Source organism: Pan troglodytes, chromosome X (assembly GCF_028858775.2).
Source record: "Pan troglodytes isolate AG18354 chromosome X, NHGRI_mPanTro3-v2.0_pri, whole genome shotgun sequence".
Taxonomy (NCBI): Eukaryota; Metazoa; Chordata; class Mammalia; order Primates; family Hominidae; genus Pan; species Pan troglodytes.
Window position 1 is genome coordinate 8,579,093 of NC_072421.2, and position 8,867 is coordinate 8,587,959.

The 8,867-nt window shown below is 40.7% G+C and overlaps 1 non-coding gene across 1 annotated transcript; it reads left to right on the plus strand.

Annotated features, from left to right (window-relative positions):
• The first annotated feature begins 4,814 nt into the window (after positions 1-4,814).
• Positions 4,815-4,913, plus strand: MIR651 (microRNA mir-651). Its single transcript, NR_036036.1, is given in 1 exon segment — positions 4,815-4,913. It is a non-coding gene; the product is annotated as a microRNA mir-651 (primary transcript).
• The last annotated feature ends 3,954 nt before the right edge of the window (positions 4,914-8,867 follow it).

The window sequence follows — 8,867 nt, forward strand, 5'->3', positions numbered from 1 at the left end:
CACACCAATCAGCACCCTGTGTCTAGCTCAGGGTTTGTGAGTGCACCAGTCCTCACTCTGTATCTAGCTAATCTAGTGGGGACATGGAGAACTTTTGTGTCTAGCTCAGGGATTGTAAATGCACCAATCAGCACCCTGTCAAGACGGACCAATCGGCTCTCTGTAAAATGGACCAATCAGCAGGATGTAGGTGGGGCCAGATAAGAGAATAAAAGCAGGCTGCCCTGGTCAGCAGTGGCAACACCCTCAGCTCCCTTTCCACGCTGCGGAAGCTTTGTTCTTTCACTCTTTGCAATAAATCTTGCTGCTGCTCACTCTTTGGGTCTGCACTGCCTTTATGAGCTGTAACACTCACTGCGAAGGTCTGCAGCTTCACTCCTGAGCCAGCGAGACCACGAATCTAACAGAAGGAAGAAACTCCGAACACATCTGAACATCAGAAGGAACAAACTCTGGACACGCCACCTTTAAGAACTGTAAGAGGGTGGGCGGCTTCATTCTTGAAGTCAGTGAGACCAAGAACCCACCAATTCCGGACACACCCTTAGTCTCCAATATTGGAAGGTCAGTGAGTCTTTGTTGAATCCATAAACAGCCTCATGTTTATGACTGCCCTCCCTTTTATGCATTTGGGTAGTTTCAAGAAAATATGAATCATTTAGCTAAGATTACCATAGAAGAGAAGAATAAGATTACTCACTAATCTTAAGTATATTTTACATTTGAATTTGATTAACTTTATTTTTTGGTGACTGCCATAAAACGACTTATGCATCCTATCCCTGTTCTTAAGAAACATAATTTTCATTTAAAGCATCCCAGTGTATTTTGTGTGTATGTGTGTGTTGGTAGGAGGAGAAGTGTGTGTGTGTGTGTGTGTGTGTGTAAATAAGGGCTTTAAGCATGTACTTTAGTTTGATTTGAATTCATCTGTTTTAAATTCAGGGTGAAAAATAAAATCCAAGTTTGACAAAGAAAGAGAACAAAAAGCATTATAAAAGTCACCAATTTTCAAACACGTCCTTCATTTGGAAACAAACTCTCAACCAACAATGATTCAAGCAGACAGATCTAAATTGATTGGTTTGGTTTTAGATTCCACCAGATTTTCCAGACTGGGAGCTCTTTGCTCATGAAGCCGCCTGTGTGCTAAGTGGCCAGGATATCAGACACGTTGAAAACCAGAAATGCTTTCACACTGTCCAGTTCAATCAGTGTGACAGAGCCATGTTCCATATGTGTAGGTCAATGGTGTTAACCTGGCATCCGTGGCTAAAATTTGAACCGAAGACCCAAGTGTTTTCCATGAATGCATTTCTAGTTCAGATATATCTTCAAAGTCTCTCTTCTGAGGCATTCCTCGGCCTCTGTCCACTCCCAGCGAGTCCCCTAACCATTTGTCTGGGTCTTATCTGGCATGTGTGTGTAGTTCTCACTTCAACATCTTTAAGGGCTTCAGCATTTTTAAAAAAACAAGGATTTTTTTTCTTCAAAACATTCAGAACATTTAAATGGCTGTGAATCATCCAAATAACAATCACAGTTTATTTGAAAAGGTACAATTAAGATATTGAATGTTGTTATAAGATTCTTGTGTGTGCTGACTGGTATGTTAAAGACCAAAGAGTGATACTGTATTCATTTTAGTTTAGTGCCTCTTTCTGCCCCAATTCCTTGGCCAGGATTTGCAGAAATTTTTACTAAGGACAGTGTCTGTGTGGCTAGCATACCATCCTGTTGTGTACAAGCAGAAATCAGACTTGTGACCTACCCAAATCACCACCACCCTTCTTCTCAATACTCATCAAAAACCCCATTGCCACCGTCTCCTGGGTGATACTGAGGCTTCTGCAAAACACACAAAAACAAGTGCCTCTTATCCAAAAAAAAGTGTGTGTGTATGTGTGTGTGTATGTATGTATTTTTCTCATCTTAACTTTCTTAACTTAACTTTCTTTTTCTTTCTTTCTTTTCTTTTCTTTTCTTTTTTTTTTTTTTTTTTTTTGAGACAAGGTCTCACTCTGTTGCCCAGGCTGGAGTGCAGTGGTACAATCACGGCTCACTGCAGCCTCTGTCTCCCAGGATCCAGCAATTCTCACACCTCAGCCTCCCCAGTAGCTGGGATGACAGGTGTGCACCACCATGCCCAGCTAATTTTTGTATTTTTTATAGAGACGGGATTTTCCCATGTCGCCCGGGCTGGTCTTGAACTCCTGGGCTCAAGCAATCCGCCCACCTTGGCCTCCCAAAGTGCTGGGATTACAGGCATGAGCCACCGCGCCTGGCCAGCATCTTAATTTTCACTGTAGCATTTCCAGCGTTTGTTTCATCATATCGTTCAGAATGTTTCCCTCTTTCTCTGTGATGTATGAGAAGTTGTGTCCCACCTCATATTGTCAAGTACAACACACGATGAGGAATATTAGAACTATAACATCCTTCAGGCTGAAAGATAACTCATTAGTGCTAACCACTGCTGTTATTATTCCTGCTGCCATTTTACTATTGGGAAAACTGGCAATTAATGTCCTTTCCCAATGTGCATAATCCCTTCTGAGAATGGGTTTTGAGAAAAATGAGAAGGTTTGCATGGGATGTGGGACGTGGAATGAAGTGGAAGCCGTTATTTTCCAGAGGCCCAGGCTACTGGAAGCAGCTCTTTCAAAGAGCTCTACCCCATCTTCCACGTCATGGTTGTGATGAAACCCCAAATGCTGCCACACTTTTAGTGATTTTCCTTTCTGGTTTGAACCCAGATTCATCCACATGCTCACAAAGCTCTGACGGTTAACTCAGTCACAGTCAGCCAAACTGTGGCCTCAAAGCTCATGAACCTTCTCCCTCAGAAAGACAAACAGAAGAGCAAAACCCCTCCCTAAATAGCATTCTTAGTTCTCAAATTCTTTAGTAACCACCCTCACCCTCAAATGCACAATGGTATACATTTATTTGTTGGTTTACATGTATGCCCTTTGTCTACCTTACTGGACTAAAGTTGCAGAGGTGGCTGGCAAACTTAGCCCCATTTAGTCTAACAGTGCTGTAAGGAGTAAGTCAGATAGCCCCTGGGACAAGTTGCCTGATAGGATACATGTTAACCCACTGAATTTGTATTTCAGAAAAGCAATAAATGTGTGTGTTTTTTTTAAGTATAAGCATGTCCCATGCAATATTTGGGATATGCTTAAACTAAAAGTTATTTGTTGTTTATTTGACATTCAAATTTAACTGGGTAACCTGTCATTTTACTAAGTCAGGCGGCCCTATCCCAGGAGCATTGTGACTGATTGCCAAGAGCACCAGTCATTTATCTTCTTGCTTCCAGCTTCCTTCCTACTCTCTGCTGCTATCCCCTGTGTCGCGGGGTGCTGGGATCCTACAAATACATTTCCCAGTCTGGAGCCTCTGAGTATGGGTGTTGGATTAGTGATTACCAAAGAGAAGAATTTGCATGAGTTTTGAAAGGGTCAGGGTGGGGGTGAACTGTGTGAGATTGGAATATGGGGCTCTTCCAATGGGAAGCACAGACAGGAACTGGAAGGCTTTTGGGTTCCCTCCCTTTGTCCAGAGCCTCCATAAGGGAAAGACTGGCTCCCACGTGGTCCCCAGGCAGTGTGGTCGCAGTGAGGCAGCAGTGTCGAGCACAAATGCAGCAGCCTGTGGGGCACGGCAGGTGCAGGCTCTGGCTCAAGCCATGGTGGTGACGGGCTGGCAGCTTCAGGCTCCCAGAGTCCTGAGACAGCATCAGGGCCCTGGGCTCCTGCATTCCTGCAAGGTGGTGGTCTTGGTTCTAAGGCTGCCATGAATACTCTCAGAGCCTCAGTGGTGGGGGATTACGGGCTCTTGGTGAAACCATTTTCTCTTTCACTCCTTCAGCACAGAAGTGGTAGGAGCTTTCTGCAGTTCTTAATCTCTTGGCCATCTTACCTTCCCTTTCTACCTTCTTCTGGATCTCCTACCCCTTTCTAAATGATTCATTTTCAATAGATTCCTTCTGTTGGAATGCATAGGGTGGTAATGCCTTCTTACCAGACCCTGCCAGAAGTAGTGAGCTAAGTCTTTTATTCTTATCATCTGCAATCAACAAGAGCCTCTCATGCATCATTACATTCATCATTTCATCACCAAACACATCATTGCATAATCAGACACGTCATTACATCATCACACACATCATTACCTCATATGTGCACCTCCCACTCTCCACCTAGACACAGGGAAGAGAGGAAGGCACCAGGAAATCAGAGTGGTAAAGAAAACTTTAGGAAATCAGGTGGTTTTAAGACCCTTTATTATGACTTAAATAAATTCTGAAATTAGTTTCTTTAAGGAAGGCCCCTAAACCGGGAATGAACATGAATAAGAATTATAGTCATTTTAGCGACCATAGTTTCCCCAGGAATTATTGCACTAAGGCATTTAAATTTTTTTCCAAATGCTAAAATATTTTGTCAGCTTTATTGACCATTCTTTCTAACCCCTCAGTAAATTATATCTCTATCTGAAGTGGAACATAGGAGATGCCCTAAGCTTCTCAAAGATGTTTTGTAACGATCTAGGTAAGGACTGTGTCTAATGGAAATGACAGGCATAATTTATTTGTGAAAGCAGAAATGAAATTCAACCTTGACAACAGATTGCGCATTTTTCCATAATGCCATGGAACTGAAATTCTTGTGATGTAGATTAAATCGTGGAATTTGACTTATTGTTCAAAAACATTAGTTCAACTCCAAACAGTTGAATTACTCAGCAGCTGTGTACAAATGTATGATACAGATAACAAAGTGTATTAACAATTCCCTAGATCCACAGAAATCTATCACTGCTTTTTAGGATAAGCTCGACTTTTGTTGAAATAAAAATGCAAAAGGAAAGTGTATCCTAAAAGGCAATGACAGTTTAATGTGTTTCTGACATGCAACCTTCAAGAGATCCATATATGAACCATTTTATGTGGATGGTACAACTCTAAACATAATGATATGTGGAAATTTGTATACAGAATATTTAGCAAAGAAGAGTCAGGATGAATAAAGTGAAAGGAAAGACTTTCCCAATGTTATTTTTTTAAGTGATATGAGATGCATCAAGTGAGATGTGTTTGACAAAACTTTATTCAACGTTGATCCTGACAGAAAAGAAGCAGGAAAAAACAATTAATACACTTCCTATGTCTTGAAAAGTAGCAATTTTAATTTTATTGTGCATTTTGCTTGACAATTTTATATATGACTTCCAGTCAATATTTCATCTGGAGGACTGAGCAGGTATTATGATTCCCATTTTATGGGTGAGGAAAGGGCAGATTGCAAGGTGAATGTCACCTGTCATCAGCGCATACCTGGCCAGGGGCCACGTCTTCCAGATTCCAGCCCACACGGCATGGGTGCCTGCATTTCCCTGTTGCTCTTCTCCTCACACTGATATTAATGAAGCACATCTACTTTTAGTCAATAACCACTTTTATGTTACAGACACATAACAACTGGGAAATAAACATCTATATAGTTAATCTCAACTAAGCCAGTTAACCCTTACTTTTTACCTAGGCTGTATGCTGAAATGTGTGCCTTTTCTATAAAGGGGTTTGTATTCCTCTCATTATATTGTATCAGGAGGAATCACTCTAAGATAAAACAGTTTATCTCCAAAAGTCTGCAGAAAATGTTGATAACAACCTGCAACTCTCTGGTAAAGGACTGTGAAATGCAAAACAAACCAAACCAAGCCCCAAGACCTACTCATGTAAGATGATGCTATGATACACTGCATTCATCTTTAGCTTTTTAGCCGTCTAAATTGTGTTCTGTGAGAGTCTTAAATATCTTCCCTTTATCTCCTTAAGAAAGTCCTAAATTCTTAGCTGATTTTTTTCCCTTTTTTTTTTTTTTAAGAAAGGATCTCGCTCTATTGCCCATTCTGGAGTGCAGTGGCACAATCTCGGCTCACTGCAACCTCCGCCTCCCAGGTTCAAGCGATCTTCTGCCTCAGCCTCTCGAGTAGCTGGGACCACAGGACTATAGGTGTGTGCCACCATGCCCAACTAATTTTTGTATTTTTAGTAGAGACAGGATTTCACCATGTTGGCCAGGCTGGTCTCAAACTCCTGATCTCAAGTGATCTTTCTGCCTCGGCCTCCCGAAGTGCTGGGATTACAGGTGTTAGCCACTGTGCCCGGCCCTTAGCTGGTCTTTGAGGACACAATACTGTCCTGTGCATTCTTTCCCAGACATGGCCTTACATCAACTGGAATCCCCAACCAGTCACTGTCTTGCATTGTTTTTTAAATACATTATAGTTTCCACTTTCTGATGCTGGTTCTTTTCCTTCTAGTTGCAAGTACCTGATACCTCTGTCTATAGCAACCTTTCTTCATGGCCCTGCTCAAATGCTCCATCCTCCACAAAGCATTCATTCATTGATTGCACCAGCCAGAAGTGAAGTCTGCATCCTAAGATTACATACAGCTCTTTCTTCAAGCCCTTTATTCCAATCATATCCATACGGCTCTGGATTGTTTTCATGAATGTCCTTATCTAATCTCTCCTGAGAGACCCTAAATTCCCTTGGGAGAGGGACTTTATTTTAGAGCTAAGGCTGCCTTCAATCTTCTTTATTTAGTTATAGCTGCTATAAACCTTCTTTGACATTAGAAAAAGCATACCAATATCTACCAATATTTAGTATTTATTAAGTTCCTGTTATATGCCAGGAATTCTGCAAAGGATTTTACATACGCTATTTCCATTTGCCTTAAGAGTTCTGCAAGATAGTATAAACCAAAAGGTATCTGAGACAGGTCTCAATCAATTTAGAAGTTTATTTTGCCACTGAGAAGGAAATAATCGTGAAGGAGGTTTGTGCCTTTCTCCAAAGATAATGTTGAGGACTTCAGCATTTAAAGAGGAATAGCTGTCTGGAGGGGAAAAAGGGAGGGTATGGTCACATTACTGAATCCACATGCTGCAAGTGAAAGGAAGCAGGTTGGGGAATAGTCAATAATATATTTATCTCTTGCTCCATAAATCAGCACTTTACATAAGATAAGGTGAACACAGAGTAGCTACCTATGGAGACATTTAACCTTTTATCTTAGCTGTCTGTAGAGGAACAAGAGGAAAGGCAGTTTCTTGCACGACTCAATTTTCAGCCTAGTTTGTTTTCTTCTGGCATAGTGAGTTGGGGCCCCAAGTTTTTATTTTCCTTTCAGAATAGATATTACTATTCATTTAAAAGGTCCCATAACTTATAAAAGACTGTCAGCGCTGGTATAAGTCAAATCTGACCTAACTCTAGCCTACCATACTGATATTACACTGTTGTGCAATCATGGTCTGCTATGATTTGAGTGTTTGTCCCTTCCAAAATTCATGTTGAAACTTAATCCCTGATGTTGAGAGGTGGGGCCTTTAAGCGGAGCCTGGGTCATAAAGACTCTTCTGTCAAGAATGGATTATCCACTTATTTATTAATGGATTAATCAGTTTATGAATTAATGTATTGATGGGTTGTAACAAGAGTGGGACTGATGGCTTTATATGAAGAGCAAGAGAGACCTGAGCTAACACACTCAGCTTCCTTACCATGCGATGCTCTGTGCCTCCTGAGAATGCTGCAGGCTGCAGAGAGGTCTCCTCCAACCCCCAACTAGCAAGAAGGCCCTCACCAGATACAGCCTGTTGACCTTGGACTTCTCAACCTCCATAAGTGTAAGAAATAAATTCATTTTCTTTATAAATTACCTAGTTTCCAGTATTCTGTTATCAGCAACAGAACAGGGACTAAGACATGGTCTCAATAATAATCTCAAAAACGATTTCTGTCCTCAGAGGTCATAATTGCGTTGAAGACTTAGGTTCCAAGAAGGGACATACCACAAAGTGGGACACTACACATAATAGAAGTAAAATTGCTCTTCTTTCAACCACAGAGGCAGAGCTCATTAATTCTGACTGTGAGGAAGGATTTGAGGTAGGCTTAATAAAAGAGATAATATTTGAGCTAAGCCTTGAAGGAGAAGGGTGATGTTGACAGAGGAGAAGATGGAAGGGCATTTTAGAGAGAGAGAACAGGTATGATTAAAGCCACAAGCTCCATGAACAGGGATGAGCTGTTGGAAGGAAGGGGTGTAGGTTTGGAACAGGGAGTGAGTTATGAAGCTGCAACAAAGACTAAAGTCCAACTTGGAACAACGCTGAATGCAACAGAAAGGGAGTCAGCATTTTATCTTTATGAAGTGAGAAAGCATGGAGTGGGAAACTGACATGCTCAGAAATTTGTTTTGAGCAGATGGATCTGTGAACAGCATGAGAGGATATATCTAAGTGTATCTTTTAACTGAGATACATATCTAGAAATGTGCATTTTTAAAAAATTCCTGACTTACTACCTAAAAGTCTACACATGTCTTTATTTGTACGTCCATTCTGACCAAGTTGGAGGTAAAATATTTATATTGTAGAACATCCTTCCAGACTCATCTCACAGCCAAACTGCTGTGAGCTACTTTCTGTTTATTTTTTTCCAGTTACATTTTTTTTTTTCAAAAATAAACCTTGTATTAAGGTGTTGGGGTTGATTTAGGGGAAAAAATAATCTCACATGTTTTCTGAAAATTACAACTTAATGTAAAATAAATAGAAAATGTTTTCTATTAGCCTGTTAGTTTCCTAGCTGAATATTTTGACTATCTTTTGCTTGCCTGTCTACTGCACAAATATTTTATCTTTTAACATGTCAAACGTCAATGAAGTTATGACAGACAGGCCACATCCCCACTTCCATAGAGAAGAATCATAATTGTCCCTCTTAGTGCCTTGTGCATTTTAACAATTTGAGAGGAAACTCAATCTTTATGTAAAGAA